General features: G+C 33.2%; 1 protein-coding gene across 37 annotated transcripts in view; it reads right to left on the bottom strand.

The window, feature by feature from the left end:
- Positions 1 to 16,154, bottom strand: part of LRRC4C (leucine rich repeat containing 4C) — a 1,324,460-nt gene that overhangs the window by 768,683 nt on the left and 539,623 nt on the right. Inside the window, exon 6 of one of the 37 annotated variants that reach the window (XR_012423324.1) lies at positions 9,495 to 12,193. The exons of the other annotated variants lie outside the window; for them this stretch is intronic. The gene's annotated coding sequence lies outside the window, so the exon portion shown is untranslated. Of the gene's footprint in view, positions 1 to 9,494; positions 12,194 to 16,154 lie in introns of those variants that run through there. 37 annotated transcript variants of the gene reach the window in all.

The raw sequence follows: 16,154 nt of genomic DNA, 5'->3' as shown, positions 1-16,154 counted from the left end.
TAAATTAATTGTTAAAGTTATTGCTTAGCACTTATTTAGCTAAAATACGGACACTGAATTTTTTTAGAATTACTTAAGTCTTCTTTTTAGAGAAAGCAGATCTGAGCTTGATAAGAAGCAAGATCTAAGTTGCAAGATGTAGGTGGTATCACATCTATTTGCACACAGGCACCAGGCCACACTCACTGTATGAGGCAGCAGCTGTGTTCCCATTATCTATAGCTATCCGTAGTATCAAAGGTCAAGGATCTTGTGGCTTATATTGAGACATGTTTAAAACATAGTTCATCCATTTTCATCCTCTGCTACATAAGCTCTGTAATGATTTGAGAGCTACATTTAAACTCCAAATGGAATGGTAAACAGCCTCACAGTAAAATAGGCAGTGTCAATGACAAACTCTCTAGATTTCCTGCTATAATTTAGAGACACAGGTATCGTACTGAAAATAAAATACCAAAAACGCTGTAAGGCAGCTTTTTGGAGTATATACATTCCCCAAAAGTGAATCATTCTAAAAGGATGCATCTATTTAGTCAGAGTACTTATCCTTCAACAACATACCCATTCAACAAATGTATTTTGGCCTCTATCCTGTACCAGGTGCCATGTTAAGTACTTATTTATTAAAGCCATTATTGATTTTCCATCAACCTGAAATTCCCTAAGGGCCTCACTGCTCCAAGGATCCCCCTATATTTTGGATGGCTGCAGAATGCAGAATGCATGGGGCTAGGAGCAAGCAGACAGGGCTCTCCCATCCTCATTACTGAAGAATTAATAGTGTCTGAAATATAAAATGAGGTAGAAATGTAGGTAGAAATGAATGTAGGTAGAAAATGAGAGAAATTGTCAGTGGCACCTTGCTCCTTCTGTAAACTTGGATATTATTTCCATTGGCATAGTAATTAATAAAACAACAATAAATAATACACTTATATTTATTTATCTAAATTCTATCAATTATTTAGTTATTAAGTTATTGAGTTGAGTATTGATTTTACTTCATTTAGAATCCAAAATTACTGTCAAAAATTTCAGTGGTGTGATTCATGTTCCAAATTTCTCTTAGCCCTAGAAAAATCCAGTTAAGTAACTTTGGCTAAAATAACCTGAATATCTACTTCTCAACTGGAGAAATAGCCAGTAGGAGTTATTTGCCAATTCAATGTAATAGAAGTGGTACTGTAGTCCAAAGTCTGGTTTCAAATGCTACACACACACACACACACACACACACACACACACACACACACATGCACACACTCTCACAAACCTCACACCTGCCATTTTAATAACACAATAGAAACCCTTTTGTCCTAGAAAAGGTAATTCTCAAAACAACAGAGTAGAAACAAAGAGGAGTTCTCTTTTTTTAAAAATTAAGGAGTTTATTCTCAACTGATGAATTTTAAAATGTGTCCTGCTTTACATTAATTACTGAAGTTATGCAACATCTTTTATTATTCAATTTTCTGTCAGTAGAAACAACTTTTTAAATACAGAAACTTCTGAAAGCTAGAAAAAAGGCAAGATATTCAAGCACTATAAACTCTATACTAAATGAAGAAATGATAAACTATAACAAAAGTCTACATAAATTAGCCTTGTTTGTTCATGTACTTTATTATCCCTCTCTCCGCTGACCCTCCCCTTCAAAGTACAAATACACAATCAATACACAAGCAAATATGTTTATATATATATGTGTGTGTGTCTATATATATATGGACACAAGCAAATATTTATATATGTGTGTATATATACACACACGAGCAAATATAGATAGATAGAGAGAGAGATAGAGAGATAGAGAGATAGAGAGATAGAGAGATAGATAGATAGATAGATAGATAGATAGATAGTAGCCAGCGTACCAAGTATTTATTTAGAATGCTAGCAATCAAAAGGGGAAGATATTAAGAAGCCATTCTTCATGACTATTGGAACTGACTTTCTAGGTAATCAAAGGCACTATTTGATAATAAATCCTCCTTCACAAAAGTCTTTCAGCTAATACATATAAAAAAAAGAGATTTTGAAAAATCATTATTTTGCAAGCCATAATGAGACAATTGGTATAGATAATGATCATCAGTGGATTCTAGAACCATTAGGAAATATGGAAATATTAGTCTCTGTTCATTCCCTTGATCAAACTTAGCATCATTTAAAATAGGATGACTAGATGCACTTCTTGATATGCTGAAATAGTAATTACACAGAACCATCTATAAAATATTTTTGCTGAGCTGTTAAACCTGAATAGTATCAAGTCGTTAGGTCTAAATTCCAGTTTATGAGAAATACTAAATATTTGAGGTACAGAACAAAGATTTGGCTGACCCACTTTGAACTTGTGGAAGACAAAATGAACTTAGTTTTTTAAAAAACACATTGGAGTTGGTTGTTACCCATAGCATAACCAGCTTAGATTGAGAAACACATTGCCAAGGTTCTGGAGTTTGGTATTAGGTTGGAGCAGAAATTAAAAGGTAGGTCTATGATCTCCCCAGGGTATGTTTTAACATAACGTATTTTCTAGATGCAAAGCATTGTCTGTGTACATGCTAAGTTTGAATTACCAATGGCATCTTTGCCAATTCTTTAGAATATTAACGATGTTGTAAATATTTGTATAGCTTTGTTTGCGTCCTATATCCTTGTGGCTCTTTATTAAGGTACTGCCTAGAAAATTGATTAACATTATAATAGAAATCATTTGTTATACTTGATTTCCCATGCCTCTCCTTCATTGTAAGTTTTTCATCAAACATGTAAAAGTTTGGTTATTATTTTAAAAAGAGATACATAGTCTTATAAAGAATTAGTCTTTGGCACTAGTAATCAGAATCAGAGCCTACTTCACTGAGTCTCCATTTGATTTTTAAATCAACATATGTCTCATTTCATTTTAGTTCCTGTTAGTTAAATAGCTTAAAATCCTGGTATTTTGTGAAAATTCCAGGGTTCTGAAACATTATAAGTACATGAGTTCTTGTTCTCTGAGAATAAATGTGATCATAAATGTGAACATTTATTTTCTCCCATATGGATACAAACATACACGAAATGTATCAATGATAATTTATAATAAAATTTATATTTTAGGTAAAGTTATATGGGCTTTCTTATATTTGTCTCTTAAAATTTTGTTTATTTGTTTCCATTAAGTGGAAGGGATATTTTCAAGTATTTAAAGTTTATATCTGAATAACAGCATTCAATCTATTGCATGTATATATTCAAAGATTACCCTGAAAATATATTTTTCCACACTTGCATTTAATATATAATTCAAGAAGAATGTTGAACCAGTTTTCACCAACTTGGAAGTTGTTCCTTGCTGAAAAATGATTCCCACTTATTTGGAAATGTTGTTCCCTCAAGGAAACAAGTTGTACATTCAAGACATCAACTTTACCATAAAAAGAATTGGAAGGAACTTTTTTTATTTCATGGTGATGGAACAGCGAATTTATTCACTGAAGTAAGGAAATTTCTCTTGAGTAACCAACTCTCAAACTTTTAGAGCATGATATGATAAATGTTTATAATGAAATATCTTCTCTTCACATATATCTGAGATCTTTGAAGGTTCTCATGTGTACATTTATGATTTTAGAGGTAAATGCTTACGAAGTAGCAATGGCCTTGTGCTGCCAATAAAATTTTCACACCAAAATGCTTATCTTCCTTTATTTTTTTCTCCTTAAGGAATTCTGGACTAAACTAACACATTAAATATCTTTATTTAAGGCAATGAGCCATTATTAATAAAACTACCAAATATTCTCTTATATAAAGTGTCCTGCCTTCCTAGAGGGCAATTTGGCAATACCTATGAAAAGCTGTAAAATTTAGTGTACTACATAACCCAGCTATTCCACTGTAGGAACTCATGCTAATAAAATAATTTAGAATGTGCCCCAAGATTTTATTAAAAGTATGTTCATTGCAGCATTAAATTTAAATGTTCAAGAAAAGAGTTAGATATGTTCAGGAATATCCATATACATTCTATACAGTCCTTTAAAATATAGCTAGGTTTTGTGAAAGTGAATTTCCTGTCAAGAAAAGATGCTTATAATATATTGTTTAATATGAATTAAAGATTGAAAAACAGTATAACGGTATGCTTCGATTTTATGAACAGCAAATCTGTTTATATCTGCATGCAAATATATATCTCCAAGAATATACACAAAAATGTTAACAATTGCTTCCATTGTGGGGAGAGTTTATGTAACTTTTTTCTTTTCTCTTGTATATTTTGTATACCATTAACAGGTATTCCTTATTAAAATAAGCATAAAACAAAAACAGAGCCATTCTTGATTCAAGAAAATTAAACAAAAACAAAATATTTTTTGAATAAAAAATACATGCTATATAACGCATATTATTTGTAGTTCCAGTGTGTATGAATTAGAAAACCAATCATTATCTCTTTTTGGGTGTTCTGCATTCTGGCATTCCTATATAACCAACTCCAATGTGTTATATATGAATATTTCAGTAGCAGCACTGTACTATTTTTCTGTTTCTGTTTGTGACTTGATATCCATCACATTCTGTTTAAACTTAGATAAGTTACCCAAGTTCTCTGAATCCCAGAAAACTTGTTTGGTTGCAAAATATGCATAATAATAAGATCTACTTCATATATATTATTTTATAGATTAAATGAGAAAATGAATGTAGTGTTTGCACATATCCTGGCTTACAGTCAGTGTATGTTAAAAAGTCTAACACAGTATAGAACATACTACATGTCTCTTACCTCCTCAATTTATGACCAAAAGGAAGTTTAAATATTTAGATTCTTATTCTACAGACCAGAAACACTTTTTAATCTGTCAAATGGTCTCTGTCATATCTTCCTTGCATCTTCAGATTTCAGGAAAGCCTTAGTCACATTTATTAATATGGAGAATTGAGATTTGTGTCGTAATGAGATAAGAAAAAGAAAACACATACCCTGCTTATCTTTGTCCATTCTGTGTCACTATAACAGGATATCACAAATTAGGTAATATATTAAAATATAATAAATTTATTTCTCACAGTTCTGAAGGCTGGGAAGTCCAATATCAAGGTACTGGCACCTGGTCAGGGCTTTCTTGCTAGTGGAAGGTTTGGAAGAGAGAGACAGAGAGCACTAAAGAGAGAACAAAAGAGGGCTGAATTCCCTTTATGACAAAACCGTCTCATGATTATAAACTCACTCCCTCAGTAATGACAGTAATCCATTCATGAGGGCAAAGGCCTCATGACCTAACTAACTCGTGAAGTTCCTACCTCTCAACACTGTTGTATTTAGGATTGTTTCAAATACATAAAATTTGGGAGACATATTTAAACCATAGCACTGCTGCATACATTATTTGAGCAATTTGTCTCATTAACTTGGATCAAAATTTTAGAATGGTGTTCGTCATTGGTGAGGAGACCATTGTTCTATGGGAGTAGGATAGCTGAACATGGATAGAAAATACAGAACGGGATTCCCAACATTTACCAAGCTCGTAAGTAGCACAGGTTGCATGCTAGGCCCTTTTTATGTCATAACATACTTAATCCCCAAAATTACCCTGGAAGTTAAATGGGTCAGTCTCAAATGTTAAAATAAGAGCAACAAGGCTGAAAAAAAAATCAGAAACATATCCAATGTCAAAAGGCTACGGGAAGGAAAGGAATCAGAATTTGAACTGAATTCAAATTTACAGCTAGGTCTTTTCAAAACTTGCCAGACTAGATTGGGCGTGGTGGCTCATGCCTGTAATGCCAGCAGTCTGGGAGACTGAGGCCAGGGGATTACTTAAGGTCAACAGTTCAAGACCATCCTGGCCCATGTCTCTACTAAAAAATACAAAAATTAGCCAGGCACGGTACAAGGTGCCTGAAATCCCAGCTACTTGGGAGGCTGAGGTAGGAGAAACACTTGAACTTGGAAGGCAGAGGTGGAGGTTGCAGTGAGCTGAGATTGTGCCATTATACTCCAGCATGGGCAACAAGAGCAAAACTCTGTCTCAAACAAACAAAAGCAAACAACAAAAACAACAACAACAACAACAAAAACTTGCCAGACCAACAAAAACCAAAGTGAGAGCAAACTTCATAGAACATTTCAATTGAATTCTAAAAGTATTATTTTATTATTTAAAGAGACATTTCTGTTTGTAACACCCAAATCTATCTACAAATTCAATACAATCCCCAACAAAATACCAGTGACATCCTTCAGAGAAATAGACAACCCACAGAATGGGAGAAAATATTTGCAAACTATCCATCTGACAAGAGATTAACAACCAGCATCTATAATGAGCCCAAATAACTCTACAGGAAAAAAAATCTAATAATCTGATTAAAAACTCGGCAGACGATCTGAATAGATATTTTTCAAAATAAGACAAACAATAGGTAAACAGATATATGAAAACATGCTCAACACCACTGATCATCAGAGAAATGCAAATCAAAATCACAAGATGCCATCTCACCCCAGTTAAAATTGCTTATATCCAAAAGAAAGACATAATGAATACTGATGAATACATGGAGAAAGGGAAACTCTCATACACTGTTGGTGGGAGTACAAATTGCTACAACCACTGTGGAGAACAGTATAGAAGTTCCTCAAAAAAGTTCCTCAAAAAACTGAAAATAGAGCTATCATATGATCCAGCAATCTCACTGCTAGACATACCCAAAAGAAAGGAAATCAGTGTATTGAAGAGATTTCTGCAGTCATGTTTGTTGCAGCACTATTCACAATAGCCAAGATTTGGAAGCAACTTAAATGTCCACCAGCAGATGAATGGACAAAGAAACATGTTTATATGCACAATGAAGTACTATTCAGCCATAAAAAAGAATGAAATCCTGTCATTTACAGCAATATGAATGCAACTGGAGGACACTATGTTAAGTGAAATAAGCCAGGTGCAGAAAAACAAACTTCACATGTTCTCACTTAATCGTGGGAACTAAAATTTAAAAAACTCATGAGACAGGGAGTAGAATGATGGTTACCAGAGGCCTGGTAAGGCAAGTGTGGGTGTGGGTGTGGGTGTGGAAAATGAGGATTGTTATTAGGTACAAAAATACGATTAGCTACAATGAATATGATCTAGTATTTCATAGCACAACAGGGTGAGTACAGTCGCCAATAATTTGTTGCACTTTTTGGAACTGAGGAAGTACAATTGGAAAGTTCATAACACAAAGAAATGATGAATGCTTGAGGTGATGAATACTCTGTTAACCTTGATGTTATTATTCCACATTTCAAGCATGTATCAAAATACCTCACGTACTCCATAAATATATACATTATATTTATGTGTATAGACATAAATATGTGTACCCTACTACTATGTACTAATTAAAAATTTTTAAAAAGGAAAACTATAAAGAGACATTTCTCAGAACTTAGCTAGATGATTTAATCTCACAGGCTCTTATTAAGGGCATATAATTGGTTTTACATAGTCATTTAGTTGGATCTACAAAATGCTTACCAAATTATGGTCATGGAAGAATGTCATAGTGTTCAAAGACTATAATGTATATGACTTCAGATTTGGAGATGATGGCTCTGATTCAGAAAGGATGACCGAAAAATGTTTTAGTTACATATTATAACACACACACGCACACACACACACATTCACACAGAGGCATATATATCTCTGCCTACTTGCTTGTATATCTAAGCTTTGAAATCTGAGCTGCTCTGCTTCTTGACAATAAATTCAAAACATGCACAGTACATTTTCAATGGAATTTATACATGGTTTTCAGTTAACCCCAAGATCACAAATCTGCACATGTTTTTGACAAATTAATATCCATGAAATCATTTGCCAATTATAGCTGGTTCAGTCTGTTAATTGAATTCTTTGATGCTTTGCAGATCAATTTTTTCCTTACCTAATTTCTCTAATGCTAAAATTGTTAGATACTTTCTATTAAATATCCAGTAATTTCACCATAAATTCAGTTTCTAGTCTTTTAGTCCAAAGGTTCAAAACATATTGATAAATGTCTCTAAAATGCTTTGGTAACTAATGAGTTAACTTAATCAAAATATAAATATTCCCTCACATCAGTACCTAATTATTATAGATTCATGAATTTTTATAAAGCAGCAAAGGAAAGACTTCCATTTTGCCAGTTTCTGAGGGATGTTCCAGTGTGAGTTTTCTTAGCAGATTATGGGGAGTCTACACTATGACTAAATCTGTTAGAAATGCAACATGATCCATTCTACAGAGATACTGACACTGAGCATTATTTTTTTTAAATAAAGAAGAAATAAATTTTAAAAATATTATGAAACCATTTGATTATGGAATTTTGTTAGAAACTTTTTTTATGCTTGGCTCTGATCCAGTCACTTTCTGCATCCCAGGATTTCAGTATTTCTTAAGAACAGAAATATGTCAAAATGCCTTACACTCCTTACCTGTCTGATAATCAAGCTTTCCACCCAACAACTAAATATGTGTGCATACGTTAACTCTGTCACATGGCTATTTCTTGAAACTCTACCCCTTCTCTTCACCTATCAACAACAGTCCACCCACAATTCAAGGCCTGGAACTACTTTAATTTCACCATGTTCTTTTATATAGATAAGATCTGGACCCGTTTTGACATTTAGACTTCTGGTACATATTATACTCTGCCTTGTATATAGTTATTTATTTTCTTATCTGAGTCATCTTTTTGTAAGTTCCATGAATGTAGGTATCTTTTCATCTTGTTCACCACAGCCCCTCTAATTCATATCGCTCTTTTTTGTAAGGTATAATGTTAACAAATGTTTATTAATTGGCTTGCTAGCTAATTTCTAATATTCTTTGTACAGAATTTATTTATTGGTCACTCTTGTTACCCTGAGGCGAATTAGCGGAGATTTTGGCTGAAATAATTGTTCAAGGAAAATAAAATGTACTGAAAACTTGACAGAATTGCTAGAAATGTTTTTAAATTATAAACAATAAAATTTAATGTTTAAAATAGCTATATCTTAGAATTATTTATGTTAGATACCTGGTCAAATTTGATTTGTAAAGGATCCTAGAATTTTAAATGAGCTTTGTTATTATAATGATTTCCATATATTTTAAAGTAACAACATATGTTAAAAACATCACCCTCATTAAATTTTATCTAAACTAATTAAAATACCAAAAAAAACCACAAAATTACATTTAGTTGATAATCACAGAAACATTATAGTAACAGTGAGTATTAAATATCCAATCACTTTTGAAGATATAAAAATGCCCCCAAAATGTACCTGGAAAAATTGTCTATAAGAGCCCCAGGGCTTCTGAATTCCAGGGACATCATGTTCTGTGCCTGCTGAAGCAGATGTTTGAGCCTTCTATTTTAAAAGGCATTTAGAAATACAGATACACAAAGCTTTGCATTATTCTTTGTCCAAACCCAAATCTCTAAAAACTATGTTTTTATAAACCTTTTATTCTTTTTCTCTGTTTTGTGAAAGTGAAATTCATTTGGCCACTGGCTACTTTCTACAGCCTTCTCAGTTAAAATTACACTAAATTGCCTTTATAACTTAGAAAATGATTTTGAAGTATCATTATCTGCTAATAATTAGGTCCAAATAGTTCTTGAGGCTTTGAAGTTATCCTGGCGTCTGAGCTCAACTCTTCAATCTGGGGGCTGTCTCTGAAATTTCAGTCACATTTCCCTTAGTATTTTTGAACCCGCAAACTGTTCTCTTGGCTCCTCTGACCTGACTAAAATGAAGAAAGGCATAAAATCTCCTGAGAAGGTGTGTCCTAACAAGATTTCAGACCCAATTCCAGCCACCAAGGGGGTTTAGATAAGGCTTACATACACAGTTCATCTTTTGGATTCTTTCATCCAACTCCAACCTTGGAACCTTTTGTGTTTCCTTCACCTCTATTCACTTCACAGGATTGGGTCCATCACTAATCATAATATAGGATTTTGCTTAGAAGTTTGATCAGCTTTAAAGTTTGCTCCAGCTCAGCATAGACCATACCCTTAGCTCTATAGGATGGCAGGATAAAGGGATTCTTTGCCCTGCACACTCTAGGAATTAATTGAACCAACTATAAATAACCATTCTAAGCAGAAAGGAAACACACATGGTATTACCTTGAAATATATCATTTCGAGATTGCCTTGAGCTCTTCATGAGGGGAAAAAAATCACATCTTCTCACTGACAAGTCTTACTTGTAATTAGTATGAGTGTACCTCAAATTCAATGGATTATACGTTAATATTTTTGAAATATTTTACAAATCTTAACTAACTTGAGAATGTGACAAATGATAGAAATTTGCATCTGCACAATTAGAAAATATTTATTGTTTTAGATTTTATTTTAAAACACTGGAATTTAAAGAGAGTTACTATCTGGGACTCTAAATTACAGTATTTTGTTCTTTCATATATAGAAAAGAGTAAGATCATATGTGTGTATGTGCAAATATATATTATATATGCTATATATGTATATATTAATACAGCTAACCAAGAAACATAATATATACAGTGATAGAAGAAAAAAAATCATTGTTAAATATCAAAGGGATTATCAGTAGCATATTTAACAAGGTGTGCACATCTACTTACAATCTACGAGGTGCTGTGCTTGGCACTGTCAAGGAGACATATTAAAGCATGCCACCTGACTTCACTGACATCACAGAAGTGAGATAGATACGTCTAATTCCAAATAGGAATTCTTAAGGGCATAACAAAGGAAAAGTAAATATCTAAAGCACTAGGAGAGTTTTGAGAAAGATAAACCTTAATTAAATACACAGAAAGTTAAAAGGAAATATTTAGTAATGAAAATTTCTAACACTCTGAAATATGTATATTTATAACAAAAGAGAAATTTGCAACGACGATTCAGTGTTCAGATCACTAAATGCATTTTAAATTTTGTCTCATCGATGTTTCCTTTCTACCTGTTATTTTCATGAGGAATACTTGAAATGCATTTAGATGATGAGAAAGAATACTCAGTATCCTGAGAAGAATGGTGTGGATTCAGAACAAAAATAAAGCAAAGATACGTGTTGTATGCATATTTATTTAAAAATATCTTTTAAAAACAAGAAAATCAATTACAGACTTCGGTAAGCACAGGGGATTGTTTCCATGGAATTCAGAAACCCTGAGAAAAATCAAGAAATCTTAATTGAACCATGAGTCAAAGAAAGCAAGTCATGAAGTCTAAAATAATGGTTCTGCCCACTAATTGAATCATCATGTCATCAGATCAAATGTAATCCAAATAATAGTGGGAATTTAGTAATTAAACAAACAAATGACCCAATCTAACACTGTAGGAAGAAAACTTAAAATGTACTGGAAGTACCAAAATGTTTAAATCAAAAATTTACTTCATCGTTTTATAAATAATGATTTTTCTTATCCAAAATGACTAAAAAACATTATCCCATGTTTGGCATTTACATGGGATGATAGAAGAAGGAACACTTCTGCTAATGATGGAAAAAGCAATATACAGCTATTACTGCTGATAAATAGCCAAAGTACATGAATCACAACCGAAGTTCTCTTAACTGACTGACCTACATTTTAACTGACTGGCCAGATTAATCACAGCCATCCTTGATCACTCTGTAAAACATACTGATTGAAGACCGCAGCTTGCTGACCAGCCATCGCTAATTGGCTACCCCATGGCATACCATGCCATACTGCTACCGTTGAGTTACATCTGCATGCCCAGCAAGAATATGTTTTGCTCGCCCCCAAAACTGTTTATGCAGTTTTACCTTTATCGTTGTAACTTTAAAATCCCATTAAATATTTCATAAGCTTATAAAATAGGTCTACAAAAAGAAAAAAAGTGCTGTGTTAAGTTGAGGGTGGGTGCAGCGGCTCACGCCTTTAATCCTAGCACTTTAGGAGGCCAAGGCGGGCGGATCACCTGAGGTCGGGAGTTCAAGACCAGATTGACCAATATGGAGAAACCCCGTCTCTACTAAAAATACAAAATTAGCCAGGCGTGGTGGTGTATGCCTATAATTCCAGCTACTCGGGAGGCTGAGGCAGGAGAACTGCTTGAACCCGGAAGGCGGAGGTTGTGGTGAGTGGAGATCGTGCCATTGCGCCCAGCCTGGGCAACAAGAGTGAAACTCCATCTTAAAAAACAAAAAAAAAAAAGAAAGAAATGTGAGCTGTAAGTTGCTTTGGAAATATTCAATAAAGGAGAGTTAGCAAAATTATTTATTGAAGACCAGCTGTGCCTGAGATCGGTAAGAATGGGAACAATCATATGAATAGTAAAGGACTCTGATCTCAGATTGTATCGCAAATGGCTCTAAACTTGTGTTTCACAAACAAACACACTCACAAAAAGAAAAGAAGGAAGAAAAAAGGAAAAAAAGTTAAAACGAAACTAGAAACTATAGATACATCCTGAAGTCTGGCTTATAAATTGGAGAAAACTTAGAACTCCATTAGGGAGACCTTTGTGTTACAATAAAAATAGTAGATTCAAAGGTAACATAAAATGTTTAAGCTATGAATTGTATAAGTTTTAAAAATTCCTTGCTTTATTTGATAAACAAAAAAGAAAAACATTAACCAATCACGAGTCCCAGTTAAACTGGATTTTAAGCAGTAATAGGGTCCCTAAGCACATGCGGGCCATCATAAGCACAGATCTGTCAAAGCTACTTGGTATCTGCAGAAGATTCCTGAAAGAACTAGCTTATCCTATTTCCTTAGATATGTACATTAAAATTGAGAATCAAACTTTTGGAAGAAGTTACTGAATTTTGATCACAGAGAACACTGCATTCTTTATGGTTTACTGTATTTAATTACATACAAGCAAGTATTTAGAATGTGCATTTCAGAAAATGGATGTGGTCATTTTTTCTTTTTTTTTAAAAAAGCATTTTATTTAGTAAAGAACTCATTCAACTCATTCCAAGTATTACCATTTATAAATGCCTGAGCTGGAGTGAGGGACCATATTTGTGAAACTGCAAGATGTGTCCTCAGATCAGTTCTCCCTTTCTTCAGCTGCATGTCTGAACTTCCTTACACTAGGAGTGTCTATATGACTCAGTTTTCTCCAGTGGAATAAGAGCTGGAAGGTCCCTGGCTCTTGAAAATCTTCGTACCATGACCCTTTGTGTCCCTCTTCATGACATCAACTAAAAGCAGATGAAATCATGTCCCTTGGATTTCACAGCATGAATACCTATGCTGGACTGTTTCTTGAGAAAGAAATAAACTTTCATGTCTTGTTGAGTCATGAAATTCTGGATTTATTTTTTTTAAAAACAGCTAGCACGACTCTAATTAAGGCCCCTTCTGATTATCTAGACAAAATTGAGCTTTTCCCGACATAGATTTGTGTTCTTTATAAAACTGTCTTAATGAAGAATATTTCTGTGTAGGAGAGCTATATGTTACAGAGGCACAAGAAGACTGCATGGTGATTGCACACATAGCAGTTTTCTAGAAAGATTCAAAAGATTAATTAGTGTAGTCCTATTCTTAGGCACAAACACACTACTATAAGGAAAAGATGGAAACAAAATTTAGGATCAAAAGAAACTGGTAGATCAAAGAGCATGATATTCACTTTTCACATTATTGGTGATGCTTGATCACTTAAAGTATGGTTTACAGATTTTTTTTCCATTTTAAAGATATATTTTTCCTTTTGTAGTCAAAAATTAAAATGTATGTGCCTGGGGATTACTTTAAGACTATATGAATATCCTGTACCCCAATAGTCTTTTGCCCCATGGTTTCAGTGTTTTAATTTTAATGATTTTTGCCTGAATTAAATTATTACCATTGTGTATGTGAAATGCTGAACTTTCTATTTGTTTCGTTTTTTTTTACATGAAGTACCAGTTGGCATTCTTATGCTAATAACAGCTTTCCCTTTTTTATGCTTATCTACAAATTTAAGACCCATATTGACTCACGGATTCTCTACAAAATTATAATGTATTTCCCATTATTCATTTTAATGAACAAATTGCTCTAAATGTGACCAGTTGGAGTACCTTCAGGTGAGTTTGTGTGTTGGTTTGAAATGTGCCCATCAATTTCAATCATTTTCTTAATTTATGGAATAAGATGATCCAGGTTCAACTTGCACTTTACCAACTCAGCCAAGGAATTAAACATTTATCTAAAGATTAATGGTTTGTCTCAGTGGCAAGTGGTATTTAGAAATCACTTGGCAATAATTGTGCTAATTGCCACTAGAAATAATTGATTTTAAGATGCATCCTTAGACCAAACTAAGGAAAACAATAGATGGATGATAGCTATGTTAAATCATGGTTTCACGCTAATTCCAGGATTTTATCTCCTCCTTTTCTTATGTCATATGTCTATTTCTCTGTCTCCAAAATGACAATACTAATATTTATAACACATATAAAATATTTTGGAAGAACTATATCAATATCAACACCAAATCTACTAAATAATGTTCATTTCTTTTTATCCTTAGATTGTAATCCCATTGCAAATATACAGAAGACTACTATGTTTAAAATTTACTTAGATTATATATTTTGCTCTATATTCAATTAAAAATTTAAAATACAATTTCATTTATTGTTTTTACATAAATATCTGTGAGGTTAATTTGTAGGGTTTTTTTCTCCCTACATTTACTAAGACTTAATACCAATAATATGATTAATTGTATCATAAAAAGAACTAGGAAGTTATCTGTCATTTTCTATACTCTAAAAATTTGGTGTGTTTGGGATGGTACGGCATTTGAAGGTTTTTTGGGATTCCCTTATGAAACCATCTGGGCCTGTTGCTTTGTGTGGGGAAATTCTTTGATCACATTTTCAATTCCTTTTCTTTTATCTAAAAATATCTCTTTAAGCAAAATATTTTTTCAAACACATTGAAATGTACAAATTTCACAAACTGCCTGATCTTATTTTTGTAAAAGTGTCAGAACACCTTGACGTGCAGAAGCCACAAACGGCGCAAATGCACTCCTGGTAAGGACACATGCACTGTCTATGTCATACTTGTGAATATGTTTAATTGTAAACCTGAACTATAAAATAGAGTACATATAAAAATTTAATGCATTTCACGGAAGTAGTATAACTCCAAGGGTTAGCAGTAAAATACCAGGGCCATGTAGCCTGCTTGTTGGTAAAACACATTGACACTCCGGCTTCTCATGCCTCTTTAGGAAGCGTGAAAATTCAAATGTGATCTTTCTAAACATCCTTGAAGGCCATACAAGAATGTTTATATATACTGAAAGTAAAAATGTACAATTATTTGATATGACATTTTTCAAAAGGTTTAGAGTTGCAGTGTACCTCTACCAGTTTTTTTTCACCCAGAAAATTACTAATGGTTACTCGTATTAAATCTTTTAAGTAAATCCTAAAAGGAGGAAAAGTGAACCTTAACTATTGTCAGAATGCAGGGATAAAATGTGAATAGAAAAGAATAGATAGGAAGCAATACAATTACTTCCCAAAGGTATTTGTAGAGTGAACCATACAAAATACTAAACAATACTGAAATACCCTAGCAACTGGACTGACTCAAATAATTGATTTTTGTTTTGTAAAGGGAAGACAGAGGGAGTGAACCCAAATGCCTGTATTATGGTGCTAATTTATATATGAATATATAACATTTAATCTGATTTACCACTCTCACTGAAACAGGGTAACTCTCTGGTAAGTAAAATTATGCTATTGCCTTTTAATAGGTTGACATATAAGAAAAGATCATCTCTCTGTCTCTCTTTCTCTCTCTCTCTACACACACACACACACAAACACACACACACACACACCCCTCTTTTTTGTTGGCTTTGCTTTATTGCATTTTATAGATATTGCAATTTTAACATTTTGGAATTTTGGGGCAACCTTGCATTGAACAATTCTATTGGCGGGGTTTTTCCAACAGCATGTCTTTGTGTCACATTTTTGTAATTCTCACAATATTTGAAATGTTTTCATTATTATTATCATCTCTGTTATGGTGCTCTGTGATCAGTGATATTTGATGTTACTGTTGTTATTGTTTTGGGGCACCGTGAACACACCATATAAGATAGTAAACTTAATTCATAAA

The sequence above is a fragment of the Macaca fascicularis genome, chromosome 14, assembly GCF_037993035.2.
Source record: "Macaca fascicularis isolate 582-1 chromosome 14, T2T-MFA8v1.1".
Classification (NCBI taxonomy): Eukaryota; Metazoa; Chordata; class Mammalia; order Primates; family Cercopithecidae; genus Macaca; species Macaca fascicularis.
Note: the sequence above shows the minus strand (reverse complement) of the source record. Positions and strands in the feature narration are given on the sequence as shown.